This window comes from Ceratotherium simum, chromosome 5, assembly GCF_057802395.1.
Source record: "Ceratotherium simum simum isolate JZ-2026a chromosome 5, ASM5780239v1, whole genome shotgun sequence".
Lineage (NCBI taxonomy): Eukaryota > Metazoa > Chordata > Mammalia > Perissodactyla > Rhinocerotidae > Ceratotherium > Ceratotherium simum.
This window is the reverse complement of record NC_141904.1, coordinates 87,365,165-87,377,836: the sequence shown is the minus strand read 5'-3', so window position 1 is coordinate 87,377,836 and position 12,672 is coordinate 87,365,165. Positions and strand designations below refer to the sequence as shown.

The window sequence follows — 12,672 nt, the reverse complement described above, 5'->3', positions numbered from 1 at the left end:
TCAAATCCTAAGACATACCCTTTGGGAGGGAGGGAAATGAAGCTTGCACCCAGTGCCCCAGCATATCAGGGCGCTGACCTAGGGAGAAGGAACAAGCAGCTCTCAGCACCTGACAGCTCTGTGGGATCGGGAGAAGGCACACAATCCCAAGACTACCCCACCCCCCAGAGGGAGTGAGAGGAGTGGAGTGAGCGCGTCTGTAGAAAAGCTTTGAGAGATCCCCAGAATCTCTAACCAGGCTGTCTGGTGAAGGTCTTTCCCTCCTGACACCAGTCCATAAGGACTGAAAGAAGTCACTACTTCTTCAGATGTGCAGACACCAACCCAGGCTACAAGGATCACAAAGAATCAGGGAAACGTGACACCACCAAAGCAACAAAATAAAGCTCTAGTAACTGACCCCAAAGAAATGGAGATCTACATGTTGCCTGACAGGAGATTCAAAACAGTCATCTTCAAGAAGCTCAGTGAGCTACCAGAGGACACAGACAGACAACTGAACAGACACCTTCTGGAGCTAAAGAACACAATGACTGAACTGAAAAATTCAGTAGAGAGCTTCAGCATCAGACTTGAACAGGCAGAAGAAGGAATCAGTGAAATCAAGGACAGGTTACTTGAAATTATCTGGTCAGAGGAGCAAAAGGAAAAAAGAATGAAGAAAGACTGTAAGACTTAGGGGACACCATGAAGAAAACCAGCATGACGTAATGGATGTTCCAGAAGGAGAAGAGAAAGAGAACGGGGCACAAAGCATACTTAAAGAAATAATAGCTGAAAACTTTGCAAATATGAGGAGAGAAATGGACATTGAGGTTCATGAAGCCCAAAAGACCCCAAAGAAGTTGAACTTAAAAAGGGTCCACACCAAGACACGTTAATTAAATTGTCAAAAGTCAAAGACAAAGAGAGCATTTTGAAAACAGCATGAGAAGAGTGAGTGATCACATACAAGGGAACCCCGTAAGATGATCAGCATGTTTTCCAAGAGAAACCTTGAAGGTCAGGAGAGAGTAGGGTGATATACTTAAGGTGCTGAAAGAAAAAACCTGCCAACCAAGGATACTATACCCAGCAAAGGAGAGACAGAGAGACTTCCCCAGAGAAACAACAGCTGAGGGGGTTTGTCACCACTAGACCTGCCTCACGAGAAGTGCTTCAAGTTGAAATGAAAGGATACTAAACAGCAGCACAAAAGCAGGTGAAAGTCTAAATCTTACTGGTAAAGGTAAATATATAGACAAACACAAAACAATGTAATGGTGGTGCATAAATCACTTTTAACCCTGGTATAAAAGTTAAAAGACTTGGGGGCTGGCCTGGTGGCGTAGTGGTTAAGTTCACGTATTCATTCCACGTCGGTGGCCCAGGGTTTGCTGGTTCCGATCCTGGGCGCGGACCTGCTCACCGCTCATCAAGCCATGCTGGGGCGGCATCCCACATAGAAGAGCTACAACTCTACAACTATGATACACAACTATGTACTGGGGCTTTGGGGAGTGGAAAAAAAAAAAAAAAAGAGGAAGATTGGCAACAGATGTTAGTGCAGGGCCAATCTTCCTCAAAAAAAAAAGTTAAAAGACAAAAGTATTAAGAATAACTATAACTACAAAAATCTATTAACGGACGCACAGTATAAAAGATGTGAATTGTGACATCAATAACATAAAATGTGTGCCCAGGACCAGATGTCTTCGTAGGTGAATTCTACCAAACATTTAAAGAAGAACTAACACCCATCCTTCTTAAACTCTTCAAAAAAATAAAAGGAACACTTTTGAACTCATTTGTGAGGCCAGCATTACTCTGATACCAAGACCAGACAAAAAATAAAAAATAGAGCTACCGAATGATCCAGCAATCCCACTTCTGGGTTTATACCCACTGGAATTGAAATCAAGATCTCAAAGAGATATTTACACTCCCATGTTCATTGCAGCATTAGTCACAAGAGTCAAGCCATAGAAGCAACCTAAATGTATATCCACTGATGAGTGGATAAAGGAAATGTGGTATACACACACAATGGAATATTATTTTGCCTTGAAAAAGAAGGAAATATTGCCATTTGCAACAACTTGGATGAATCTGGAGGACGTTATGCTAAATGAAATAAGCCAGACATAGAAGGACAAGTACTACATAATACTACTTACATGAGGAATCTAAAATAGTCAAACTCATAGAAGAGAGTAGAATGGTGGGTGCCAGGGGCTGAGGAAAGGGTAAATGGAGAGAGATTAGCCAAAGGGTACAGAGTCTTAGTTACTCAAGATGAGTAAGTCCTAGAGATCTACTGTACAGCAGAGTGCCTCTAGTTAATAATGCTGGGTTGTGTACTTAAAACTTTGCTCAGAGGGTAAATCTTATGTTAAGTATTCTTATCTCTCTCACACACACACACACACACACAGGATAATAAATGAAAAGGGTGGAGGAAACTTTTGGGGGTGATCGATATGTTTATGGCATGGATTGTGGTGATAGTTTCACAGATGTATACTTATCTCCCAAGTCATCAATTTGTATATGTTAAATATGTACAGCTTTTGTATGTCAATTACACCTCGATAATGTGGTTTGAAAAGAGTAAGAGTGGGTGGAGAGGAAACTGACTTGGTCTAGAAAGCTGCTGGAGTCCTCGACCAGGCAGCTGGGACACTTCTACAATCCATGTTAAGTGAGCAAAGCTGGCATAGAATGATACAAACTGTCGTTTTGACTGTATAAACAAATGGATAGAATACAAAGCCCAGAAGTAAACATGCACAAATATTACAGTGATTACCTCCAGGTGGTGGGATTACAGATGATTTTTACTCGTTTTTCTTAAGCTTGCCTGTATTTTTTTCACACAAGGCAAACAACAGAGGTGATTGCAGAATCTGAATTTGTGCCAGTCGCAGTGATTAGTTGCAGACGACAGAATCCACTCTTTCTGGTTTGAGCAGAGGGGAATTCATTCACGGGTGTTAGGACTGAGATTCGAGGACTACCAGGGGACCAAGCTTGGATGCCCCATGGCCAGGGACTACAGTAACGGTCACCTTGACAGTCACTAACCTCCCCAGACTGTTGCCATGGAAACCCCCCTGCCTGTGATGCTCAGGCCCAGACACTGGAGCACACTGCTGTGGGAGAACCAGACCCCTCTGTTCCCTGCCAGCCAGGGGCCCCATCCTCCACCACCTTGGGTCGCTCACTTCCACCTTTCAAACCTCGGGCAGGCGTCTGTCCAGAGGAGCTGAGGCCACTGGCAGAACCCTGGCTGCGAAGGAGTCAGGGAAATGTGGATTTCAGTTTTTCCAGAGACTCACATGCAGCCAAGCATCGAAGGAGGGGGTTGGCACACATGTTGAATGAGTCAGCCTGCAGGGTCCAGCAGAGAAGTGAAATGAATGACAAAAATGATCACTTGTCCCGTTGACCTTCCAGAGGCCACATGAAGGCTCAGTTATCCACTGGGTTATATGATAAGGATATCAGGAGGCTCTCTCTTAGTCCAGGGAGCACTGGCTGTCAGAGCCCCTCGCCCTCGCCTCCTCAGTGCGCACTGGCCTGACTGCCAGCTGCCAGCACTCCTCCGCCTGGGGACTCTCGTTACTGCTGGAGGCTCCTCGGCCTGTGTGACAGGCTGAAGTGTGGAGACTTGCTGTCCCCCAGGAGCGCCTTCAGCCGCACCCCTCGGGTGGAAGAGCTCTGAGGGGCATGCTCTGCCCGGCTGCCAGGGCTCCCTGGTGGGCCGAGCTCCTGTTGCCCACAGGGGTGGGTGTCCAGAGTGGGGGCCCCCTCAGTGGTGGGCAGCTTGATAGTAGCCGTTACTAGATGCCTTCTCTTCCTTCTCTCGCTTCCGACCCTCCTGCCTTCACCTCCCAGATAAACTCGTTGCTCCAGAATCCTCCTCTCTGCGTCTGCATCTGGCACCGCACAAGCTGAGGCGCCCATGGCCTGAGCGTGCACACGTGTAAAGCCTCGTCCTGGCTCTGAAGACCTGGTGGGCACGGTCCCCTGGGCCGTGAGTTCACAGGTGTGAGGCTGCTTCTGTGATCTCGCATCTGTTCACTGCAGTCTGGAAAGTCATCCTGTTCCTGGTTCTCACCCTTGTGGGCAGCAAACCAGAGGGCCCCGGGACACTCTCAGCTGCCCGATGCCCCACACCTGCTGCCACCAGGACCATGTGTACACACAGGTGTCGTCCACCCCAAGGTTCTGCCAGGCTCCTCTCCTCCTCTTCTCCCCACATCAGTCAGGGCTCCTTCTGCCCTGGGACCGGCGACGATATTCCCTGGGATTCAAGGGCATTCTCTGAATATGCCATGCCTGGTGTAAGTGGGGCTCTGCTGTGTGTTGCTGTTAGTGTGTGAGGTTGGAATCAGCTTTGTCATGGGTTCACCCAACAGACATTCCCCTGGAGCCTGTTCTGCTTGGTGCACGAGGACGCTGGCTCCGGGCCTGGGGATGCATCATCTCCTACAGATGTCAGCTGCCCTCCTCACTCTGTAGGTCTGCCCTTGAGCAGTCGCCCAGCAGCCTCCCGGCAGGGAGCTCACGTTCTCATATTACACCTTCAAGCAGGTGGTGAGAGAAGCAGCTTTACCATCAACTACTCTGTGCCAGGCCTGTATCTTGTCTCCTTACAGCATTCTTGGGGGCTAATGGTTACTATCATTCCCAATCCACAGACGACGAAACCGAGGCTCCTACAGGTTGAGTGACTTCCGAGGTCGCTTGGGCCTGGGGCTTGGGCTGGGTCTGGGAAGTTCTGACTCAGGGTCTGTGCTTGTTCCCTCGCGTGTTGTGGCCTCTTAGACACGGGACACCTCAGAATGAGGGGGCTCCCGGTTTGCTGCATTGCTGCACCTCAGCCTTTTAACAAGGAGCCTCCATGTTGTCTTGGCACTGGGGACCCTACAGTGAACCTAACGAATCCCTTGTTCTCCTGTGGGTTTCCTCTTAACGAGGAAGAGACAGACAGCAAACAGACATCAGTAAGACGGCGTCAGGTGTCCCTGAGGGAAGGCTGTCACGCGGGTGATGGTGGACAGGCTTTGAAGAGGAGTCTGTGTATTGCTGGGTACCAAACGACCCCCACCCTTGGCAGCCCACAGCAGGTAACATTTATTGTGTTGGTCTCTGGGGGTCAGGAGCCCAGGAGCAGGGTGGCTGGGTGGTTCTGACTCAGGGATCTCATGAGGTCACGATCAGGACGTCGGCTGGGGCCGCATCGTCATAGGGACTGGGAAATCTACCTGTCAGCTCACGTGTGTGGCTGGTGGCAGGAGGCATCAGGTCCTCTCCATGTGAGCCTCTCCACGGGGCCGCTCACAGGCAGGGCAGCTGGCTTCCCAGGGGGAGAGATGGAGATGGAGATGGAGAGTGAGGTACACACACGCGCGTGCACACACACGCATATGCAGAAGCACCCCGGCCTGCTTTCCTTCCGCACGGCAGTGATGAAATGGGAAACAAAACAAGGAACGAGCACCCTTTCCCGCTGCTCCCGGGCTGCCCTTCCTCACCGCCCGTGGCTTGCTTTCCTTCAGGCTTCCTGAGGATGGCCTTGGAGAGTTGTCCAGCTGACAGAGGGCTGTCTGCACCTTGTCCCTGTCCCCTGGGGAAGGGGACAGCACAAGTTTCTGCCGGCCATTCCGGTATTCCGTCACTTGCCAGTGCAGGGGGCAGGGTGGCGGGCACCGATGCCCACTTGGAATTGCTGGACAGGGAGTCCACTGTCCTTCTAGAACAAGGGGTTTACATTCAGGCAGCTGGAACACACATTGCTGGGAACTACCTGCTCTGGGTCTTATTTGCTGCTGGAGAGAGCGCAGGGCAGACTGGGCGCTGCCAGGGGATGCTGGGTGGTCCCCCTGGGACAACGGGCCTGGGTGTTCAAGGAGCAAAGTGGGGGCTCTCTCCCCCTTTTCAAAATAATAATCCATCACTTTGTTGAATAATTGCTCATTTTTTCCATTTTAAAATTGTGACGTTCACACAGAAGACACACACAAAATATATATGCATACATATGTACCTGTGTGTGTGTATACAGTTTAAAGATTCACGTGGCATAGACATCTGTATTCACCACCCAAGTCAGTAAGTGGGACATTTCTAGCAGCCCAGAAGCACTCGTGTCCCTCCTGTCAACAGCCCCTCTCCCTGGGGTGCCTGGTGCCCTGACTTTTGTGACGGTCATGTCCTTGCTCAGCCTCCCTGTCTCACTCCCCGGTGGGCACCTCTTGGCTGAGGCGTTGTGTTTCGCCCGTTTATCTTCGTTCATGTGGATTGTGATGTGTGCCCACTTTGGGGACTGGCTGCCTGGGCGACTCAATCGGCTGCTGGGTGCGGTCAGGTCGTGTGCATTCCCGTGGCTGTTTAGTGTTGCTTGTGTGGATGGGCCACATTCATCCATTCTCCCCTTCCCCATTACAGCTTGGGGCTCCGGGAGCGCACCGCCCCGGGCTGTGTCCCCCACTTCCCTGGCGTTTACAAGAAGGAGCTTCTGGCTCAGAAGGTGCCCTGACCTTCCTGAGCAGTGCTGCTGTCCCTTCTACAGGGGAGCACGTGTGTGTGCCAGGTCCTGTGCTGAGCTCAGGGGGGGCAGCGTCCCCCCAGGCATCTCAGCTGCAGACTGGCCTGTGCCGTGGACGAGGCAGGCTGCCAGGAAAGGGATGAACAGGGAGGGAGGCCTGGCCGGGTGTGTGGAGGGCGGTCAGAGACGCCCCCTGCGTCAGAGACACGGTTGCTGAGAGTGACCAATGGTCAGACGTTAACCACGTGGAGTGTTCCAGGCAGGAGGAGTGTGTGCAGAGGCTTTGAGGCGGGGGTGACCCGCCAGCTCAGCTGCCACAAGAAAGTGCCAGAGACTGGGCAGCATGAGCAGCAGAAGTTCCTTTTCCCACAGTTCTGGAGGCTGCAAGTCCCAGGTCAGCGTCTGGCAGGGTGGGCTCCTGGTGGGACCCCTCTTCCTGGTGGCGCCTTCTCCCCTCATCCTCACATGGGGGAGAGAGAGCGCTCGTGTCTCTTCCTCTTGTGAGGGCACTAGTCCTGCCAAGTCGGGGCCCCACCCTTATGGCCTCATTTTGCCTGTAGCACCTCCTCACAGGCCCTGTCTCCAGACACAGCCACCCTGGGCGTTAGGGCTTCAACATATGAATTTGGGGGGCCACACCATTCAGTCTGTAACGGGGTGAGGGGAATTTGAAGAACCGGAGCGTGCATGGACCAAGGGGTGAGGTGGTGTCTTAGTTATTGGTCGTTGTGTAAGAAACCACCCCTAAACTTAGTGGTTTAGAACGAGAATCATCACTTATTTACTCAAGATTTCAGTTTGGGCAGGGCCCAGAGGGGACAGCTCCTCTCTGCCCTGTGTGACATCAGCTGAGGCCTTGCTCACAATGGCTGGCACGTTGGTGCTGGCTGACAGCTGGGAGCTCAGCTGGGCTCATGGCCGGGGCCTTGGTCCTCCTGCCCGTGGCTCCGTGGCCTTCCTCACAGCGTGGTGGCTGGTTTCTAAGAGTGAGAAAGCACAAGTTGCCAGTCCTTTCAAAGGTTGGGCCTGAGCCTGGCAGGAGTGTCATTCCTGTCATTGAGGAAGTCCAGGTACAGCTACTGGCCATTCATATCACAGACCTCATCTTTTGTGGGGTGTTTTTAATACAAATCATGGATATTTAAGGCATACAACATGTTTTGATATATAGATCTGTAGTGAAATGGTTGCTACAATAAAGCTAATTAACATGTCCGTCTCTTCACATAGTTGTCTTTTTTTTCCCGTGGTGCAAGCACCTGAGATCTCCTCTTAGCAAATTTCCAGTATATGAAGCTGCATTAACTCTACTCATCGTGCTGCACCTTAGATCTCTGGACTTACTTATCCTCCCTCACGGCAGCTGTGTGCCATTTGACCGCTCTCCCCCCATCTCCCCCCACCTGGCCGCTGCTGACCACGCAGACCTCGTCTTCTCTCGGCCACGTGCTGCAGGAAACCCGCCCCCTTTTGTGTTGGGCGTCACCTCCTAGGCTATGTAGCTCCTTGTCCTTGAAGCGCGTATTGGCCGGCTCTTGCCCTAAGCCAGCACGACCCCAGATGGTCAGACACAGGGCGGGAGCACAGCAAAGCCGAGAAGAAAAGAGAAAAGTGGACCGCTCACCCTGCAGGAGAAACTTCCCCTGTCCCCCCTTCCGCAGCAAACCCTCCTGAAATTAGTGGGCAGAGGGGCTGCATTTTATGACTCATAAAGGTGATGTGTGGATTTCATTAGCTTGGCGCACTAAGGTATTGATGGACGCCACGAGCTGGTGGTCTTTGCTAAATGTGAAGGAAATGAAACCTGAGAGTCCCTCCTGTGCCCCACCCCCTACCCCGGGGTCCCTGCTTGCTGAGGTTATTTTTCTTTAGACACAAGTGATCCTAGCTGCCACCTTTCTGATTGGCTGTTTCAGCCTCCCGGGGCAGCAGGGAACTGTTTTTACCAGAGAAGCCTGTTTGTGAATTCGTGTGCACTCTTTTCCCTGAGGTGAGCCATTTGCAAGATCAGATGTATTTATTTTCCACAAGTGAAACCATTAACCAACCAGAAGTGGGTTCGCCCACCCATTGCACAGCAAGCCAACCTCTGACTCGGGGCGTAGTGGAAGAAAATAGGAATTGTATTGCAAAGTGCTGAGCAAGGAGAACGGGTAGTCAACACTGTAATCCCGAAATCTCTGAAAAGCTATACACAAGGGTTTTTATTTGGGGTTTTAGGTGGGGGAGGGGAGCATCCACGTGGCCTTGGGGGTGAAGTTTTAAGAGTCCTCTGCAGGCATGACTGTCTTTCATATTTCTTCATGAGTCGCCTGTGCAAATTCGAGGGGGTTCTATGTGTTGCGTGCGGTGGATTTTTAGTCTGTGACATCTAAAGTTTGCAATCAGTCATTGTAGCTTATATCTTCCTGCTGTATTGAACCTCTTATTAATATATGATGCCCTTTGTCTCCTGTAAACTTTTGATTTAAAGTCTATTTCGCCTCATATTAATATAGGAACCCCAGCTCTCGTTTGGTTACTATTTGCGTGGACTATCTTTTTCCACTCTTTTGTGCTCAACTTTTTTGTGTCGTTGGGTCTAAAGTAAGTCTCTTGTAGACAGCAAATAGTTGGAGAATGTTTTTCTATCGGTTCTGCCAATCTGTCTTCTGATTGGAGAGTTGAATTCATTTACATTTAAAGTAATTTCTGACAAGGAGGGACTTACCTCTGTCATTTTGCTGTTTGTGTTCTATATGCCTTATAGCTTTTTTTGTCATTCTTGCATGACTGCCTTCTCTTACGTTTAGTTGACTTTGGGTAGTGAACATTTCAATTACCTTCTCATTTTCTTTTGTGTATATTCCATAGCTTTTTTCTTTGTGGTTACATTGGGATTACACTTAACATCCTAAAATTGCAGCACTCTAGTGTCCATTCACACCAGCTTAACTTCAGTAACCTACAGAAACTCGGCTCCTATAGAGCTCTGACTCCACCCCACTTCCATTATTAATGTCACAAAATTACGTCTTTAGGCATCATGTGTCCAAAAACATACAGTAACAATTGGGTTTTTCATACTTTAGTCTCTTAACGTAGAAAACAGAAAGGGGAGCTACACACCAAAGTTCCAGTAGCCCTCGCTTCTGTAATCGCTCACGTGCCTGCTTTGCCCAGAGAGCTTCATTTCTTCCTAAGGCGTTGAGTTACTGTCCCCTGTCCTTTCGTTTCAACCTGAAGGACTCCCGTCATGGGAGGGCAGGTCTAGTGGCAAGAACTCTCTCGGCTTTGGTTTATACGGGAATGTCTTAATTTCTCCCTCATTTTTGAAGGACAGTTTTGCCAGATACAGGATTCTCGTTTGGATTCTTTTTTCCTTCAGCACTTTGAATACATCACCCCGTGCCATCTGGCCTCCAAGGTTTCTGATGAGAAATCTGCTCATGATCTTCCTGGGGAAGAGACGACAAAAGCTCTCTTCCTCTCAGCTTTATAAATGCTGATGATGTCCCTTCTCAAGTCTTATGCAGCAGAACGCTTTCCTATAGTATTATAGTATCAGATGTAGGATCATTTTGAGACTAATCAGAGTTTAAGGAAAAGGAATTGAATATTTTAAGTATAGACAGTATGAGGTCTTTAAAAGCCAAAAACTATTAGTTTTTTAATTTAGAAATGAAAATGCCACTGAAGCATCCTACAGATTTTCATTTCTAATAAAGTAAATATCACTCTCTAATGTCCCACATAAGAAAAAGGACCCCAAGGGGCTTTTTATTTAAGGGTAAAGGGGTCTTGAGACCAGACACTGAGAAAACCACTGTGGGTCATCCCCTGCCATGACTGGCCCATTTCTTGCTCTGACCTTGTAAGGAGCCACTGTGATGGAATTTACAAATCCCTATATAAGTGTCTGGCTGGGCCTAGGTTTTTGGTCCTCATAGCGGAGGAAGCACGTTGGTGGTGACCTGTAGTGCTTGGACTGTGGTTAGCTTGTTTTCTTTATTGTTAGTACAGTTAGTATAGTGAGTACCGTTGGTACAGTTAGTATAGTTAGCATATTTGGTATAGTTAGCATATTTAGTATAGTCAGCATATTTGGTATAGTTAGCATATTTAGTATAGTTAGTATTATTTGTTAGCATAGTAAGCATAGGTGGCATTGTTAGTATCATTAGTTAGTATTAGTTAGCATACGATAGTTTTGTTTGTTAGCATAGTTAGCGTTGTTAGTGTTGTCAGTGTAGTTAGCAGGTCACCATGCTTCCGGACCGTGCGGCCACCGCTGCTGTTGACGTGCTGCCCCATATTAACAACTATGAGTTCATTGAGACGGTGGGTGAGGGGGGCTTCGGCACGGTGTGGTTAGCCCACCACATCCCTACCAGGACAGAGGTGGCTGTTAAAGTCATTGAAAAGAAGCAACAGACCCCCTCCAGAATCAAGAAACTTTGCCGTGAAGTGCAGATTCTGAAGGCTGTGAATCATCCGAATATTGTTCAGTTGTTTGAGGTGATTGACACGAAGGAGTTGTTACTCCTCGTTATGGAGTACGTTCCTGGAGGAGACCTGGATGGTTATATAGAAACCCACCGCAATGGCTACATGACAGAGGAAGAGGCCCGCGTGATGTTCTGGCAGTTGGTTTCTGCCGTCCACTACTGCCACCAAAAAGGCATCGTCCACCGGGACCTGAAGCCGGAGAACATTCTTCTGGATGAGGACCTGAACGTGAAACTCGCAGACTTCGGTCTGAGCACTGTGTTCCTGGGCCGCAAGCTGGGGTCCTTCTGCAGTACCATCTCTTATAGTGCCCCAGAAATCTTGCTGCGCCGAAAGTACCATGGCCCCCCAGTCGACGTCTGGAGCCTCGGTGTCGTGCTCTACGTTATGCTCACAGGTTGCCTGCCTTTCCCAGGAGAAGACGTGGGTACACTGACGAGACAGGTACTGAGAGGGCGAATCCAGTTCCCTCATCTAGCCTTCACACCTGACTGTGTTCAACTCCTGCGCAGAATGATGACCTTCACTGGGGGTGAAGAGAAGAGAATAACTTTAGAAGATCTCATGAATGACCCGTGGGTCAACATGGGCCAGGAGGAACTCAGGCCTTACAGGGAGCTTCCTTGTGATTACAGGGACCCCTGGGTGATAGAGGAAATGATGAACATGGGCTTCGAGTGGGGCGGGATCCAACGTTCATTAAGAAGAAGGCAGTTTGATGAGGTAATGGGCACGTACCTAATATTAAGGTCTCAGAAACCCCTGGAGGAGTTCATCACTGTAAGGTCCCGCCCCCCACCTGTCCCCAACACCCGGCGTTCTCTCCAGATCCTGGAGGTGCAGCCAGAGGTCTCTGCGCCCACTGGAACCGGCAGTAAGAGTGCGTGGGTGCTGCCCACCTGGTTCCGCCAGGCAGATGAGCGGCCTGAAGAGAAGCAGGAGTCAGGGCTGAAGGCCACAGAGCCTGCCAGTCCCCTCCCCAGCCTGGAGTCGAGGACCGCCACCCCCAGCCCAGCCCCGCAGCGTGGCCCTGGGGCCTTCCCCTCCACCCACGGCCCCGGCAACTGTGGTGGAGCCCCAGGGAAAACCAAGTGCCCCCACGGTGGGTGCGGCAGTGGAGACTCCGCCAACGCTGGGCAGCCTGATGGGGCGACCCTGTCCTCTCCCTCTGGCCCCAGCCAGGGCCGACGGGGGTCTGCGGGGAGATTCCTAAACTTGCTAAGTCGGTTCTGTTTTTGCCTGCCCGGCAAGAAGCATGGCAAACGCAACAGAGTGAAGCCGCTGTGATCTCTGGCAGGGTTCAGATCACAGACTGTGGGGAGGTCAAGCCGCCCTCCTGCAGTTGCGGTGGAGAGCAAGATGCTGAGCTCCGGGATCCTGGCAGCGTGGCGTGAGAGGTTGACCAGAGGCTGGAGGCATTCAGCTGTGAGTGGGAGCAGGGCAAGGAGTCCAGGCCGTCTGTGCACGGACGTCCGGGCGAGAGGATTTGGTCCACCGGACGGCGGAGGGGTGAAAACTGCTGCAGCGTTCTCTTCCCGGGATTCAAATCACAACAGTACCTGGCACCTCCGTGGCCTTCAGAAGCATCGTATCCAGAACACTTGGTGAACTTAGAGGACAGCCTGGAGGCGCCTGGGGGACACAAGGAGAGG

The 12,672-nt window shown here is 50.4% G+C and overlaps 1 pseudogene; it reads left to right on the top strand.

Moving 5' to 3' along the window:
• Window positions 1-10,777: 10,777 nt before the first annotated feature.
• LOC101401894 (serine/threonine-protein kinase MARK2 pseudogene) lies at window positions 10,778-12,307 on the top strand (annotated as a pseudogene).
• The last annotated feature ends 365 nt before the right edge of the window (window positions 12,308-12,672 follow it).